Raw genomic sequence first — 18,175 nt, forward strand, 5'->3', positions numbered from 1 at the left:
GGACCACAGCAATGTGTTATCTATTCAAAGATAATATAAAAATGAAATCTCTACAATGCTTTTAGTAAAATGAAAAAGAATACTTTCTAAGGGCAATGGAAGATCAAACTAAATTTTGGTGTCATGGCTACTTTCCTCTGCAACCCAATACTTAATGACTAACTTAGGGAAATACAAAGGGAAATCTTTATTTTTACCAGGAGAGCCTATTTGGGAAAGGTGATTTTTTTGAATCCTGGAGATCAGAGCTGGAGAGACTGTATGGAAAAGCCTAACCAAGTCTTCCTGCTTGGCCCTTTTGCAGCCCAAGGTCTCCACCCATGGCTTATTCAGCTCAGCTACAACATCACTCTGGTTGCACCCAAGCAGCCCTCCAAAAGGGCTGCCAATTCCTGGACTGCACCTGCTGGTACAAAGTGAATTAAAACAGAGCTCTGCTCTTCAGGAGCTAGGAAGTTAAAGGGCAATGATTATTACACGATACATGAACAAATAACAAACAAGCCTAACATTTTTGCACGTGAATTATCAAATCAGGTTCATTCTCTCACAAGCAACCCCTTTTATTGCTAACCAAGTTCTTTATATACTTCGGGTACTGTCTACTGGCACATGGCACCAGCCAGAGGGGATGCAGTGATAATCAAACCACTGTCCCCATGTCGGGGACCACACAGGGCAATGACAGAGAGAGACTTAAAGAGAACATCACTGTAAAGTGTGGTCCATGGTATCAGGGAGGCAGAAATGGAATTCTGTGGGAGCTCAGAGGCCAGAGCAAGTAATTCTGCTTGGAAAGAGTTAGGAAGGGCTTCCGCGGAGGAGGAAATCTGTAACCCAAGCCTTAAATGAGGCATTGAAGTTGAAGGAGGTTGGGAAAGACGTTCCAGGCAGCACAAACCCAGTGGGCAAAGGCAATGCAGCTCAGAATAACGTGGTGCGCTCATGGACACCAACCCACTTGTCCTGACTCCGTGGCAGGTGCTTTTCTGGGAGTGGCAAGCATCAGGTCTGGAAAGGCAGGTCCAGACAGGGTTACAGTGTCTGGTGTGCTGGGCGAACAAGTCTATACTTTGTTGTGTCAGTAAAACAGCCTGTTCTCAGCCGACAGGCTAGTCAGTACTTTGCCTTTACTGTCTAATCCGTTTGAGGCAGGTTGTCTTCTCTTGGCTTCTATAGTCTTATTAGAGGCAGAATGGGGATGTGGAAGGATTTGTAAACCTAGTGTTACCTTCCCCATTCTTCCCTTTTACTCTTCTGACACATCTAATTAGTCATCGAAGTCTATAACCATTCTGTCACAAATACATTCTTTGTTTTTTCCTTGGATCAAACATTTAGTATGCATTTACCTGGGAGAGGTAAGGATATAGGATAAACGATAAAGGATTTGTATAAACCCTCTTATTCAACCTTAAAATAGCCCTGTGATGTCATATTTTAGTGTTCTTGGTAGCAGGCAACAGTTGTCTTAAGCAGAAAAAGGAATTTGCTGGAAAGTTATCAGGCAACTCACAGAATTTATAAGAAGGAGGAGGACTAGGTTCAGGAATGAGCCAAGCGAAGAAGCACAGCACAAAGCTGGGATCCAACGTCAGCAACAATTCCCAGCACAAGCCCCGCCATGCCTCTGGATGCTAAGCTCACCACAGAGGCCTCAAAGATTCTCAAACTGACCACAGTGCCTTTGCATCACTACACATCCCCCCACCCGCCACTGAGAGGAGGAAGAGCATCTACTGGCTCGGCTCAGAGTCTGAGGAACAGCTTCCCTTTTGGGCTTCCCACTCCCATTAGGATTCATTCAAAGTAGGAAGGATGTTTAGATAATGTGAGCTTCTCTTGTGGCTCAGTGGTAAAGAACAGGCTTGCCAATCCAGGAGACGAGAGTTCAATCCCTGGGTCAGGAAGATCCCTTGGGGAAGGAAATGGCAACCTACTTGACTATTCTTGCCTGGAGAATCCCATGGACAGAGGACCCTGGCAGGTTACAGTTCATGGGGTTACAAAGAGTCGGACATGACTTAGCAACTAAATAACAACAGCAAACACTGCAAAAGTGATATACACTCTTAAGTGCAATTTGTGGATGAGGGAATAGACTTAGAGCAGGTAGGTTAGCCAAGTAACTCAGCTAGTCAGTGGGGGAGCCAGGCTTGGAGCCCGAGTCAGCTGGTTTGCAAAGCCAGAGTGTGTGCAGTCCCCTGCACTGCCTTTTCTAAAGCATCCCAGCTCAGTTTCACAGCCCACACAGCGGTCCACGCTCCCATCACCTCGTTTGCATTACCGCCTCCTGCCTGATCTCCTTGCTTTGTGCTCCCTTGTCTCGGTTCATTCTCCACGCAGTTGCTAAGATAATATTTTTTGAGTACCATCCACATCACGTCAACCACTTGTTTAAAAATCTGTGACTCACCCCTTCGAGAGCCTTTCCTGATTAATATCATTCCACACTGATCACTGGGTAATCAGTCAAATAATGTTGCTATAGTGCCAGCACAGAAGTATAATTTATCCTGCACTAGCCTATCCTTATTAATAGTCTCTAGCTACTCCATTGATGTGTGACTCTGCTAAGGTCAGAGAGCCTGTCTTCCGCTGCTTTTGTGACTCTAATGACAGATACTAGCATCAAACACTGGGACTGTCCTTTTATTGAATCCTGGGGCTCTCCAGGAGAGTTACGTTATTATCATCAGTATTATCATTTGCAGAGCACTTCTCGTTGGCTAACTCATTATTAGCCTCCCTGACATTTCCCCATTGTCTTATGTTTCTCAGCTATGTATACTGTGCCCAACCTTGAGCACGTATGCTACAAAATGGCTAATAATGCTAACAATTTTATTTCAGCTTTTGGAAACGTTCTTTACTCCACCTTCAGATACTGTTAAATTGAGGAAAGGTACAAGGTGGCATGTTTTTTTTCTGGGATCTGGGAGGGGAGAGGAAATAGTACCGATATTTAGAGCATGTCCCTCCATTCCAATTCGGAATAATAAAGGTCGTATAAGCATGGAGCACCACATGCAGTTAGGGAACCTGGTTGGCCTGGTGACCAGTCTGAAGTTAGTATAGGAAAACCTCTTGCCTGGTTCCTGAATAGCTTTCATATCGAAACGGAGCAAGACCTTATGGTCCTTTCCTCCCATGCCCTCTGCCTAACTTTTGTGTGTGGAAAAACTTTAGCCAAAGAATAAGTTTAATCAAGGAAATGAGAAAATGCGAAAACAAAGGAAAACAATCAAGGAGACCAAGTAATAATAGTTTAGCTGTTAAGCATAAACAAGGACCTTTAGTTCCTTTCCCAGGGCTATAGGTAATACTGTGAGCCATATCCTGTGAGCTGTCTCGTAGATACTGAAAAACCCAGCAGGTGGAGGAAGTTAACTCCATGATGACCAGACTTACGTAGCTATGACATAAGCTGCCACAGTTCTGAGAACTGACCTCAAACAACTGGAAACAAACCGATGCTGGAACTGAAGACTAACTGTACTTAAAACAGTCACTGTGATGCTGGTCAGACCACCAATGACCAATTTCAAGATGACTGTCAAAGCTGACTGTGCTGTCTTTGCGTGTAGCTGCCTCCCTCTGTCTATAAAAGCTCTTGCCTCCTGACTGTAGGCAGGGAGAGTCAGCCTCTGGACAATGCTGACATCCAAAATAAAGCAAACTTTCCTTCCCAACAAATTGGCCTCTTTATTGCCTTTTGAGCAGGGAGCAGCTGCAAGGTCACTGCATTTGAGGTTTGAGTGGGTAGAAGGTGGGGGATGAATGGGCTGGAAAGGAAGGAATGGGCCAGATGATGACTGTTGTTTCAATCTGAGAGACATGGAAAGCTCTCAAAGGTTTCAGGCCGTGTTAGGGAGTACCAGGATCTGATGTGGGTTTTTGAAAGATTACTCCAGCAGTGATGAGAAGGGTGGCTTGGAGGGAGCAAGACTGGGGCCTTGAGAACAGGAAACCAAGACACACCACCACTTCCTTCATCATTCCATTCAAGGGTACAGGTTATAGTTCCTTTTTGCACGAATCGCAAAAGAGAATCAGATTAAAAAAAATACTTAATCTGTGAACAGATTAAAAAAATACTTAATCTGTGAACATACGATAATATATAAATTTTTCAGGATTTTATTTCCTGGAAGTAAGCATGCGTATTTTAGATACCCATAAAATTCTTCAGGGACTGAATGTAGGAGATCAAAGTTTGGAGTATACTATTTCGTCTATTAGTAACATGTTGGCCTCCTTCTGATTCTCGATAGAACTTCTGGTTTGTTCCACATTTCCTCTGAACTCTTCTTATTTATTTGTTAATGTTCTCGTTGCTTGAGTTTTTTGTTTCTGCTTTTTTTCTCCCTAGAGACAGAATGGCGGTTGAAGAAAGAAAAATGTTGAGTCAATTGGCACAAAAGCCCTTTTCCCATGGTATCTCCTCTCTTGAGGGAAATTAAACTGATCGTAACCAGTTTTACTCAAGAGGAGGGATCTTTGGAAACAAATATTTGTCCCAATCATTTTGGCCTCTAGTATTAACTGCCAAGCAAATTCTGTTGATAGGGGACACACAGGTATGTGATTCTGCTCCATTTCACTTTAAACTGTTCTGAAAAGACATTAAGATTTAATCTTTCTGCTTGCTTGTCATTATTGAGCTTCTTCTTCATGCCCAGCACTGTACTTGCTATGAGGGACAGTACAATATGAGAGGAAAAGTGAGTCTCTGCTTAAAAAGGACTTGTACTAGGGACTTCGCTGGTGGTCTAGTAGTTAAGACTCTGTGCTTCCAATTCAAAGGGCACTGGTTTGATCCCTGGTCAGAGAACTAAAATCCCACATGCCAAGAAGATAATAAAAACTGGAGGGGGGAGGGGGGAGGGGGGAATGGGGTGGCATGTAGTATAATAAATTCTGAGAATAAGTGCTTTTCCTAAAACCAAGTCACTGAAGCCTAAGCAATAACAGTTGTCCACATCTAAGACAGCTGTGCTGTGTTGCTACTTAGATTTATGTGTTTTAAAAAGAGTGACCAGATATATACAAAGACTTTCAGATGCCATTCTGCCCAGATTCTACAATTTTTGGTCATTGACCACGGATCTTCTGTCAAGGTCTTTGAGGACAAAATTGATCTAATTCATTTTATTTCTTTGGCTGCACAGCGTGGCATATGGGATCTTGATTCCCTGACTAGGGATTGAACCCATGCCCCTACAGTGGAAGTGCAGATTCTTAACCACTGGACCACCAGAAAAGTCCCCAATGCTCTCATTCTATGTTAACAGAATCATTTATCTTTCCCTTGTGTATAATTTTAGATGGAAAATGGAACCCAACTCAGGCATTTATAGAAAACTGTAATCCCCCATCAAAGTTGCGTAACATATACAATGGCCATTGCATAAACTGTAGTTATGTGTGAGAGTTAGAGACGACTCCTTCTAGATGAATAAACCATTTTGTCCAAATGGCAATAAATTTCACCCCCTCCCCTTTTCACTATTTCCTATGAGCAATGTTTATTCTCCAAAGATCCCATTTGATTCCTGCATACATTCTTGTAAACATTATTTGATGTAGGAGATTTATAGAAAAACTGACTGCCTACCTGTCCCCCAGAACCTGAGCATAGTCCTGACCTTTATTTTTAAGCCAAAATCTTATCACATCAACTCCTCTTCTCTGCTTCCTCACTGGACTCTAGAACCAGCAGCCCTCTAATGACAAAAGCAAGATATGAACCAAATCGAGTTCTGCCCTTGACTTCACAAGAGAGTTAATCATACCCAGAACCTGGCTCAGAGAAGGCAATGAACAAATATTTGCTGGGAGAAAAAAATAAAGGACGATAATGTCTAAGGACTTGTGAGCTTGAGTTTTTCTTGAGCTAATCGGAGGACTCTGATAGACTTAAGACCCTCAAATGACAGGCTGAGGATGCTACAGACTTGTTTCTGCTTTCAGTCACTAATTTGTTGAGACCCACCCTGTTCTAGGAATAGTAGCCTCACTTCTTCTTGACCAAATGCACTTGGGGGCTCCTCTGTTCTTGGTCTCTTAAGGAGCAAGTTCACTGGTCAGTCTGCCCAGGTCAGGGCTGGTGTAAGGGTGGTCTGTGGTGGCATCAAGATTACTAGTAAAGAGAAAGCCAAGGTGGTGCAGAAACATCCGCTCTCTTCCTCCTTATCTTTTCTCTCACTATTTCACCCTAATCGCCACCATTTCCCATTGGTTGTTTCCCACTTCCCCCTCTTTCTATTCTGTCCTCTTAGTTCCTCTTCAGCAAACTCCAGAAGACTTGGTTTTCCTCTGAGATATAGATGAACCTAGTCCGTGTGGATCACAATCAACTGTGGAAAATTCTGAAAGAGATGGGAATACCAGACCACCTGACTTGCCTCTTGAGAAATCTGTATGCAGGTCAGGAAGCAACAGTTAGAACTGGACATGGAACAACAGACTGGTTCCAAATTGGGAAAGGAGTACGTCAAGGCTGTATATTGCCACCCTGCTTATTTAACTTATATGCAGAGTACATCATGAGAAATGCTGGACTGGAGGAAATACAAGCTGGAATCAAGATTGCTGGGAGAAGCATCAATAACCTCAGATATGCAGATGACACCACCCGTATGGCAGAAAGTGAAGAGGAACTAAAAAGCCTCTTGATGAAAGTGAAAGTGGAGAGTCAAAAAGTTGGCTTAAAGCTCAACATTCAGAAAACAAAGATCATGGCATCTGGTCCCATCACTTCATGGGAAATAGATGGGGAAACAGTGGAAACAGTGTCAGACTTTATTTTGGGGGGCTCTAAAATCACTGCAGATGGTGACTGCAGCCATGAAATTAAAAGATTATTACTCCTTGGAAGAAAAGTTATGACCAACTTAGATAGTATATTCAAAAGCAGAGACACTACTTTGCCGACTGGTCATGTATGGATGTGAGAGTTGGACTGTGAAGAAGGCTGAGCGCCGAAGAATTGATGCTTTTGAACTGTGGTGTTGGAGAAGACTCTTGAGAGTCCCTTGGACTGCAAGGAGATCCAACCAGTCCATTCTGAAGGAGATCAACCCTTGGATTTCTTTGGAAGGAATGATGCTAAAGCTGAAACTCCAGTACTTTGGCCACCTCATGGGAAGAGTTGACTCACTGGAAAAGACTCTGATGCTGGGAGGGATTAGGGGCAGGAGGAAAAGGGGACGACAGAGGATGAGATGGCTGGATGTCATCACTGACTCTATGGACGTGAGTCTGAGTGAACTCTGGGAGTTGGTGATGGACAGGGAGGCCTGGCGTGCTGTGATTCATGGGGTCGCAAAGAGTTGGACACGACTGAGCGACTGAACTGAACTGAACTGAATTCTTGTTTCTTGCTGGCAGGAAATCAAAATGGTATAGCCACTTTGGAAGAGAGTTGGGCAGTTTTTTACAACAATAACATATTTTTACCATACAATCGAGCAACCTGGCTTCTTAGCATTTAGCCAAAGAAGTTGAAAACTTATGTCCACCCAAAAACCTGAACATAGATGTTTACAGCAGCTTTATTGATCGTTGCCAAGCAACGATCAGTAGGTGCCAAACCAAGATTCAGTAGGTGAATGGTACATTCAGACAATGGAATATTATTGAGTGCTCAAAAGAAATGAGCCATCATGACATGAAAAGACATGCAGGAACTTAAGAAAAGCATATTGCTAAGTGAAAGAAGCCAATCTGAAACGCATGTATACTGTATGATTTCAACTCTAAGGCATTTTGGAAAAAGCAAAACTATGGAGGCAATAAAAAGTTTAGTGGTTGCCAGAAGTTAGGGGCGTGGGGAGAGTGAATAGGCAGAGCACAGGTAATGTTTAGGACAGTGAAACTATTCTGTATGATACTATAGTGATGGGTACATGTCATTATACATTTGCCCAAACCCACAGAATGTACCACACTAAGAGGGAACTCTAAGTTAAATAATGGGCTCTGAGTGATAATGAGGTGTCCGTATCTGTTCATCAGTTCTAACAAAAGTGCCGCTGGGGTGGGGGATGTTAGTAGTGAAGATAGGCTGTACACACATGGGGATGGAGAACCTAAGGAAAATCTCTATACCTCTTGCTCAATTTTGCTGTGAACTTAAAATTGCTCTAAAAACTAAAGTCTATTAAAAACATATAGTTAGATGACAACAGTAAGTAGTGAGTGTTAGTCGCTCAGTCGTGTCCGACTCTTTGTGACCTCATGTCCTGTAGCCCACCAGGGTCCTCTGTCCATGGAACTCTCCAGATGAGAATATTGGAGTGGGTTGCCATGCCCTTCTCCAGGGGATCTTCCAGACCCAGGGATCAAACCCAGGTCTCCTGCACTGCAGGCAGATTCCTTACCATCTGAGCCACTAGGGAAGAGCAGTTAGATGATACAGGTAAATATTAATAGATTAGATATAAATAGATAAAATTAGATATAATTAGATAAAATTTAATAAGATATAAATTAGATAAAATGAGCCTTTACTTCAGCCCTTTGGGTACATGAAAAACTGTTGTTCGCCCAAGCTTGCCTGGGTTAGAGAGGAGCAGGGAGGGTTGAAGAGGAAGAGTGAGGAAGAAGCCTTGCAGAAGCCTTTGCTAGCTTCCAGCACAGGTGAGTAGGGAAAAAGTCACAGCCTGTGTTCTGTTACTCAATGGGCTGTACGCGCACACACACACACACACACACACACACACACACAGACACTGGACTGATCAGAAATGATGGATGCTACCAGCTGAAGAGCAAGCAGGCTGGCTAGTGTCTCACTCTGAGAAATGTAAGGCCATGGGCGATCCCAGCGCTCTGTATCTTGGATCACTTTTCCTGTGGCCTTCCATTGGATTCCCAGGTCTGTGTTTTCCAGATTACTCTAGCCGTTGAGGGCCATCTGCATTAGAATCACCCGAAATGCTTTATAAAAATTCAGATTCTCAGATCAAGCTCCCAGGAAACCAAATGCAGCCATTCAGGGATAGTTCAGGAATTTTCAAAAAGTGCCCAAGGCACTCCAGTGCAACGGGTTTTAGGAGCAAAAATAAAAAAGATCCTTGCCGCGGGGGTCCTAGTGCCTGCTGCTGGGAAGGGAATGGGGAAGGGAGGAAGAAAACAAGACAGGAGGGATGTTTATCTGATATTCTGGATGTCATTTAAAAGATACACGTTTGGAGAAGCATCATTTGTATGGAAGCACTATGCCAGGGGACTGTGAGCTTTGCACTGTAGGGATTTTGTGAGCCTGCCGAAAACCCACCAATGCATAACTGAGTCAGCAAGAAAGTTCAGAGTTCGAAATAATAACTGCTAGACAACGACCTTCTAATAAAGGTGGAATCTCTATTCTCAGATTTTTACCTTTTGAAAAGTTGGAACTTCTGTTGAAAGATGATGTGGCCCTGACTTGCGACCTAGTTCTTTTTTCTTTTAAAAATTGATTTATTTGAAAAATCAAAATTAAAACAATTTTATTTATTTAGCTGCACCAGGTCTTAGTTGCACCATGTGGGATCTAATTCCCCGATCAAGGATTGAACCTGGGCCCCCTACATTGTGAGTAGAGCCTTAGTCCCTGGGCCAACAGGGAAGTCCTCATGATCCACTTCTGTGAATTAGCTTTCTCCTTCGTTTTAAGAGCAAGTCATCACCACCCCTTTCCTGCTATCCCTGTGTTCTCCCTGTGGTTCCCTTCCGAGTCCTTCTCAGCTTCCCCCACTTCCTTGAGAGCAACCCCGTGCCAGACCCTGGCCTGTTCCCTGAAATGAGTGATCTTATTCATGTTTCACAACAACCCTGTGAGGTTGGGGCTGTAATTATTCACATGTTACAGAGGAAGAAAGGGGGGATCGAGCAGATACAGTGACTTGCTGAACGACACACTGGTAAGTGGCTCTCCTCCTACCTGGCCCCCTAGTTCTGACACCTAGGACTCCGTCTAGGCCTCCTGCTCAGAACACCAGCCCTTCAGATCCAGACCCTGCGTTGCTTTTCTAAGTTGTCGCTGTAGATTTGAATGCCCTGCTCTTGAACCCAAGCCCGGAGGAGGGTGTCCCAGCTACTTACTGCCTGCCTCTCAGAGCAGTATCCCAGACCTCTGTGTGTCTTTCCTCGGATGAGGCCAGACGCCCAGATCACTGCTGCGTTAGTGAAAGCCCAACTCTTCTCTTGTGTTTCTTCTGTAATTCTCACACGACTTCCACGTGCACACTTCTGACACTAGCTACGTGGGGTTAGGCTCCCATCAAGCAATTCTCTGACCCCCGCTGGGTATCCTGTATTTTAACTCCATTCTGGTAGTATCTATAGCACCAGTTCCCACAGGTTAAGGGCTCAGTCCCATGAGACTGCTTCAGATGACCACTGCAAATAGTAAGTCCCTAGCCCCCCAGCCCCAACTTCTGTCCACTTTGGCTGTAAACCAGAGCTTCCTACCAGCCCTCCTCTAATTCAAGTGGTTTGCTAGAGGGGCTCACATAACTCAGGGAAACACATTTACCATTTTACTAAAGGATCTGATAAAGGATACAGGTGAGCAGCCAGATGAAAAGATGCATAGGCTGAGGTCCGGGAAGGTGCCAAGTGCAGGAGCTTCGGTCCCTGTGGTGATGGAGACCCATCACCCTCCTGGTATGACTGTGTTCACCAGCCTCAAAGCTCACTGAACCCCTCTACTCTCGAGAGTTTATGGAGGCTCCCTCACGTGCTGTTGTTCAGGCACTCAGTCGTGTCCACCTCTTTGAGACCCCATGGACTGCAGCACGCCAGGATTCCCTACCACTATCTCCCAGAGTTTGCTCAGATTCATTTCCTTTGAGTTGGTGATGCTGTCTTTCTTATCCTCTGTGTCTTCTCCTTTTGCCTTCAATCTTCCCCAGCATCACTGTCTTTTCCTCACATAGGCATGAACAATTATTAACTTCACTTCCAGCCCTTCTCCTCTCATGGATGTGGGTGGTTATGGGGTGAGGAAGAGGATGTGTCTGCAAGTTTCTAAACATAGCTTGCTTTTTCTGGTGACCACACTCATTAGAACAAGAAATACTCCTAGTGCTTATCACTTCGGAAATTATAAGGCTCTTCAGAATTCTGTGTCAGAAACCAGGGCAGAGACCAATATATATATTTCTTGTTATTTACACCTGCCCAGCTTTCTGTCCCCAGACTATGTTGCTGAGGATGAAACAGAAAAATCCATGCTGTATACTAATAGGAAAACTTTGACACCTCTCTGAGCCTTTTCCCTGAACGACCTTGTTCCCTAGAATTGGCCATCCAAGAGTGACAAGTCAATCCAAAACAAGTTGCCTTGGTCCAATTATTAAGCCTAATTCCTTTCTTTTAATCCTCTCCTAAAAGTTCACCAGATGGTCAATCCCAAAATCAGGTTGATTATATTCTTTGCAGCCAAAGATGGAGAAGCTCTATACAGTCAGCAAAAACAAGACCAGGAGCTGACTGTGGCTCAGATCATGAACTCCTTATTGCCCAATTCAGACTTAAATTGAAGAAAGTAGGGAAAACCACTAGACCATTCAGGTATGACCTAAATCAAATCCCTTATGATTATACAGTGGAAGTGAGAAATAGATTTAAGGGACTAGATCTGATAGAGTGCCTGATGAACTATGGACAGAGGTTTGCGACATTGTACAGGAGACAGGGATCAAGACCATCCCCATGGAAAAGAAATGCAAAAAAGCAAAATGGCTGTCTAAGGACGCCTTACAAATAGCTGTGAAAAGAAGATAAGCAAAAAGCAAAGGAGAAAAGGAAAGATATAAGCATCTGAATGCAGAGTTCCAAAGAATAGCCAAGAAGAGATAAGAAAGCCTTCCTCAGCAATCAATGCAAAGAAATAGAGGCAAACAACAGAATGGGAAAGACTAGAGATCTCTTCAAGAAAATTAGAGATACCAAGGGAACATTTCATGCAAAGATGGGCTCGATAAAGGACAGAAATGGTATGGACCTAACAGAAGCAGAAGATATTAAGAGGTGGCAAGAATACACAGAAGAACTGTAAAAAAAGATCTTTACGACCAAGATAATCACGATGGTGTGATCACTCAGCCTAGAGCAAGACATCCTGGAATGTGAAGTCAAGTGGGCCTTAGAAAGCTTCACTAGGAACAAAGCTAGTGGAGGTGATGGAATTCCAGTTGAGCTATTTCAAATCCTGAAAGATGATGCTGTGAAAGTGCTGCACTCAATATGTCAGGAAAATTGGAAAACTTAGCAGTGGCCACAGGACTGGATAAGGTCAGTTTTCATTCCAGTCCCAAAGAAAAGCAATGCCAAAGAATGCTCAAACTACAGCACAATTGCACTCATCTCACATGCTAGTAAAGTAATGCTCAAAATTGTCCAAGCCAGGCTTCAGCAATACGTGAACCGTGAACTTCCAGATGTTCAGGCTGGTTTTAGAAAAGGCAGAGGAACCAGAGATCAGATTGCCAACATGCGCTGGATCATGGAAAAAGCAAAGTTTCCAGAAAAACATCTACTTCTGCTTTATTGACTATGCCAGAGGCTTTGACTGTGTGGATCACAATAAACTGTGGAAAATTCTTAAAAAGAGATGGGAATACCTGACCACCTTACCTGCCTCCTGAGAAATCTGTATGCAGGTCAGGAAGCAACAGTTAGAACCAGACATGGATCAACAGACTGCTTCCAAATCGGGAAAGGAGTACGTCAAGGCTGTATATTGTCATCCTGCTTACTGAACTTACATGCAGAGTACATCATGAGAAATGCTGGGCTGGATGAAGCTCAAGCTGGAATCAAGATTGCCAGGAGAAATATCAATAACCTCAGATATGCAGATGACACCACCCTTATGGTAGAAAGTGAAGAGAAACTAAAGAGTCTCTTGATGAAAGTGAAAGAGGAGAGTGAAAAAGTGAGCTTAGAACTCAATATTCAAAAAACGAAGATCATGGCATCTGGTTCCATCAGTTCATGACAAATAGACGGGGAAACAATGGAAACAGTGATAGACTTTATTTTCTTGGGCTCTCAAATCACTGCAGATGGTGATTGCAGCCATGAAATTAAAAGATGCTTGCTCCTTGGAAGAAAAGCTATGACCAACTTAGACAGCATATTAAAAAGCAGAGACATTACTCTGCTGATAAAGGTCCGTCTAGTCAAAGCTATAGCTTTTCCAGTAGTCACGTATGGATGTGAGAGTTGGGCTGTAAAGAAGGCTGAGCACCAAAGAATTGATGCTTTTGAATTGTGGTGTAAGAGAAAATTCTTGCGAGTCCCTTGGACAGCAAGGAGATCCAACCAGTCCATCCTAAAGGAGATCAGTCCTGAGTATTCATTGGAAGGACTGACGTTGAAGCTGAAATTCCAATACTTTGGCCATCTCATGCAAAGAACTGACTCATTGAAAAAGATCCTGATGCTGGGAAAGACTGAAGACAGGAGGAGAAGGGGACGACAGAGGATGAGATGGGTAGATGGCATCACCAACTCAATGGACATGAGTTTGAGCAAGCTCCAGGAGCTGGTGAAGGACAGGGAGGCCTGGTGTGCTGCGGTCCATGGGGTGGCAGAGTCGGACAGGACTGAGCGACTGGACTGAACTGGAGAGCTCCGTGCCCTGCTGGGGCGGCAGCCCCCTTTCTGTTTCCCAGGTCAGTGACATCCAAACTGCCGCCTGTGGAACCCTGAAAACTTGTCAAGAGGTACACGGACATCTTCAAAATTTTTGTATTTTGTCTAAAATCGATTTTCCTGAGGATGTGTCTGCATTTATATTAGATGTTCTCCCATTTCATAAACTTTGTTGCTGCTGTTGTTTAATCACTAAGTCATGTCCAGCTCTTTTGCAAGTCCATGGACTATAGCCCACCCGGCTTCTCTGTCCTTGGGATTTCCCAGGCAAGAATAGTGGAGTGGATGGCTATTTCCTTCTCCATGGGATCTTCCTGACACAGGGATTGAGCCTGCGTCTCCTACATTGGTAGGTGGATTCTTTAACACTGAACTACTTGCTTTGGATGGAGTTGAAAATGGCAACAGAGAGATACTACAAAATATTGAGTTGGGGAAATGCTTTTGTACTGAGATATAATTGACACATTATTTTCAGGTCTACAATATCATGATTCAATACTTGAATATATTGTGACATGATCACGCCAAGTCTAGTTATCATCCACCACCACACATAGTTACAACTCAGTTTTTCCCCCTGGATGAGAACTTTTAAGATTGACTCTTTTGGCAACTTTCAAATATGGAATTCAGCATTATTAACTATAGCTAGCATGCTGTACACTACATGTACACTAGGACTTGTTTATTTTATAACTGAAAGTTTGTACATTTTTTACTCCCTTCACCCATTTCATCCAGCCTCTGATTTCCTGGAGGAAACTTTAATGGTCAATAAGGCAACTTAACCCACAGATCTCTCTGGTCTTCCTTGTAAGTATTCCTGATAAGAGAGAAGAAACAAGGATATTTTGACTTATCTTAAGGCGTTTTGGATTCTATAAAGTAGACCACACAATGCATATGTCTTTTTGAATTAATGTTTTCATTTTCTTCAGAAAAACACCGAGGTGAAATTGCTGGATCATGCAGTAGTTTTGGAGAAGGAAATGGCAACCCACTCCAGTGTTCTTGCCTGGAGAATCCCAGGGACGGGGGAGCCTAGTGGGCTGCCGTCTCTGAGGTCACACAGAGTTGGACACGACTGAAGCGATTTAGCAGCAGCAGCAATAGTTTTATTTTTGTTTTTGAAGAATCTTCATACTGTTTTTCACAGTGGCTGCACCAATTTACATTTCCACCATAAGTGCACAAGGATTATGCATCCTTGCCAACACTTGTTATCTGTTGTATTTTTGATAATAACCATTCTGACAGGTGTGAAGTGATATCTCATATGATATTGAACTCAACTACAGCTAATAATCTGTCTTACAAGATATATTTCATTTTATTTTTGTAATTTTCCTCAAAATGCTTATTGATAATTATTTATTTGAATGGAAAAATGAAGTAAAAATTTTTTATGACAGAAATTTCCCTGATTCATCTGACAATAGGATTTAGATAACTAGGCTACAGGGTGATCTTCTTCTGTAAAAATCTGCTGTTCTCAGGGTTGGAGAAAACTATATGTAAGCATGGGGTGAGATAAAAGCACTTTATTAAAAAATTGTATTAGTAAATATATACTCAATTTAAAACATTAAAAAGTTCCCAATTCTTTTTTAGTATATATGGTTAAACAAAATGCCTTTAAGTGACAAAATAACAGATAAAAATAGCAGTTATATGATATTTTTTGGTATATTTTAATAAATGTGCAAAAATTCTTTTCACACGTCAGGTGATTTCCAATATTTTGCTTTCAATAAAACCCATGAAAGCATCATAGAATCTGTCAGTAATTTATCAAAAGTAATATTGGATAATAGACAACTATAATCATATAGCATAAAATTTACCATTTTAAAGTGTACAATTCAGTGACTTTTAGAATATCCACAAATTTGTGCAATCACTATGATAATTAATTTTAAAACATTTTTATTATCTGAAAAAGAAATCTTGAACATTCCTTAGCCATCAAAATTGGGCCCCCTTCCTTCTTTCCCCCCAAATCCCCCCACGCTACTAGCAATTACTAATCAGCTTTCTGGATCTGCAGATTTGCCTATTGTGAGCATTTCATATAAATAGAATCTTACAATATTTAATGACTACTTAACAACATGCCTCCTGATGTGCCAGGTACTAGTCTAAAAGGAATACAATGATGAGCAAGCAGACAGTTATCTCCTTTCTCAGTGTTTCTCTCCTAGAAGAGGAAGACTGAAAAACCAATAAGAAACACATGATTATTTGGGGCAGAAGTAAGTATTGGGAAGAAAATAAACCCAGGTAATATGCTCGGAAGTGCTATGAAGAGGTAAGGTTCATTTGGGAGTGTAAGACTGTTTAAGGAGCCAACATTGGAACTGAAGCCTCAGTGGCGAGAAGAAAGTAGCTGAAAGGTGAACCCCGTTGGTGCAAAGGCCACCAGGAGGAAGGAGGTTGGTGTTTCTGGGAATTTCCAAACCAGGGCTTGCAAACTACTGAGCAGAAGAGGTAAGCTTGGAGAGTCATTTCATCCTAAGTGCAATGGTAAGGCGTTGATGTGTTTGAAGAAGAGGAGGAACTGATCTGGTTTATATTTTAAAAGAAAATCCTTCTGGCCACTGAGATCAAAATGGATTGTATGGGTTCAAAAGGAGAAACAGAGAAAGCAGTTAGACTTCATGTGGCAGTAGAGGCCAGAGATTATGATGACCTAGGGTGGAGATGATATAAATGGGAAAATTCAAGATACATTTTGGAGGTAGAGCTGATAGCGTTTGTGAATGGTCTGGATAGAACTGCGAGAAAAAGAAAAGGATTAAGGATGACTCCTAGGAGCTCAGTTTCGAACAACTGCGTGAAAGATGTAGCAGATTTAAAGCTACTGTTGGGAATGTTTGGAACACCTAGTAAACAGTTAAGTGACAATGTAGAGTAGCATTAGACATGTGAGTTCAGAAATGTGGTCAGGGTAGAGATTATTACTGGAACCAAGAGCATATGGATGGTATTTAAAACCGTTGCGGCAGGCTGAATAATGTCCCTTAAATATGTCCATGTCCTAATTCCTGGAAACTTAAAGAACCTATCGTGTATGAACGCACTTAAAAATCTGTCATTTGTGGAATTGCTCTGGTAGTCCAGTGAGGAAGACTCTGCACTCCAGTGCAGGGGGTCCGGGTCTGATCACTGTTCAGGGAACTAGATCCCACATGTCGCAACTAAAAACGTACCTCGTGCCACAACTAAAACCCTGTGCAGCCAAATAAATAAAAATAATTATTAAAATAATCTGTCATTTGTAAGTCTAAAAACCACCACCCAAGGTAGGTTTTATTATCCTACATTTAGTAGATGGTCAACTAGAGGCTCAGAGAAGTGGAATGCCTTGTTCTAGGTTACAAAGCTGGAAACTATCTCAACCTCCCTTTCAAGTGCCTTACAGAATTTCTATGAAGATGGGAGGTGGTAAAGAAACAGAGACCTATCACCAAAGCTGTGCCAAAACTTGCCCTATAAGACAGGCATTTCTACAAGGCCCATCCCGTTCTTTGTCCAGCTCTGGCATATTATTTTTCTCCCCTCCAGAGCCCTTGCCAGCCCAGTCACACCACATAGACCAAGACAACTGTGGGAGGGCTAATGGGGTTATTACATAACCAACGACCCCACAAGCCAGGCCCTGTGCCAAGCAACTGACATTCATTCAGTCATTACAATAACTCTCTCCATTGTTTCCAGTGCAAGCTAGAAGGGAAAGACCACTGGGGAATGGGAAGAAGGACCAAGGAGCATGGGTGCCTGAGTTCAAGTCTGGGGGGTGCCACAGCCCTAACTTGAAGCTACAGTTTAACTAAGGGCTAGTAACGCGGCCATCTAAGAAAAAGAGGAGGTTGACAACACAGGTCATCTCAAAGCTCCTTCGAAGATGCTTGCATGAGATCTTTTCTCCCCGACTTCTGGCGCTCCACTATTACGGGCAGTGGCAGGAGTACGGCCACAGTCCGCTCCACCGAGGGCTGCCCTTTGGTTCTCTGTTTTAGAGGACGTTGCAGGCAGTGATTCCGAGGCCACCAAGCTCCCCAGGACAGGAACGATAAGTAGGCGATAGGTCATCTCAGGACGAGGGAAAGGCAGCTCTGAAGAACTACTACTCCCAGGAGACCACGGGGTACCACTCGGCAGCCCGGGGCAGAGGCATGCTGGGAGCAGCTAAGCATGCTCGGTGGTCAGGCCCCCGCCCCGCGAGGGACAGATTACTCGTGCGCATGCGCAATCTCGCGCCAACGCGTTCAGCTTCTTTCCTTCCTGCGGGATTCTTTTCTTTCCGGCCTCGCCCAGGCTAGCTTTTCCCCGCCCCACCAACGCCCCCTTTTCAGGGATTTTTGCGGTAGGCGGGACACCCCAAGCGCGTTCCCAGGAGTGTGTACGCGCGCGTTCACGAGAGATGAAAAAGGGAGGGCACTAAACACTGGGTGTGGAAGGTGACCAGGGGACCGCGGGTGACGGAAGGAGCATGCGCTCTAGAGGCGGTGCGGCGAGGCTA

This window comes from Capricornis sumatraensis, chromosome 12, assembly GCF_032405125.1.
Source record: "Capricornis sumatraensis isolate serow.1 chromosome 12, serow.2, whole genome shotgun sequence".
NCBI classification, from domain to species: domain Eukaryota; kingdom Metazoa; phylum Chordata; class Mammalia; order Artiodactyla; family Bovidae; genus Capricornis; species Capricornis sumatraensis.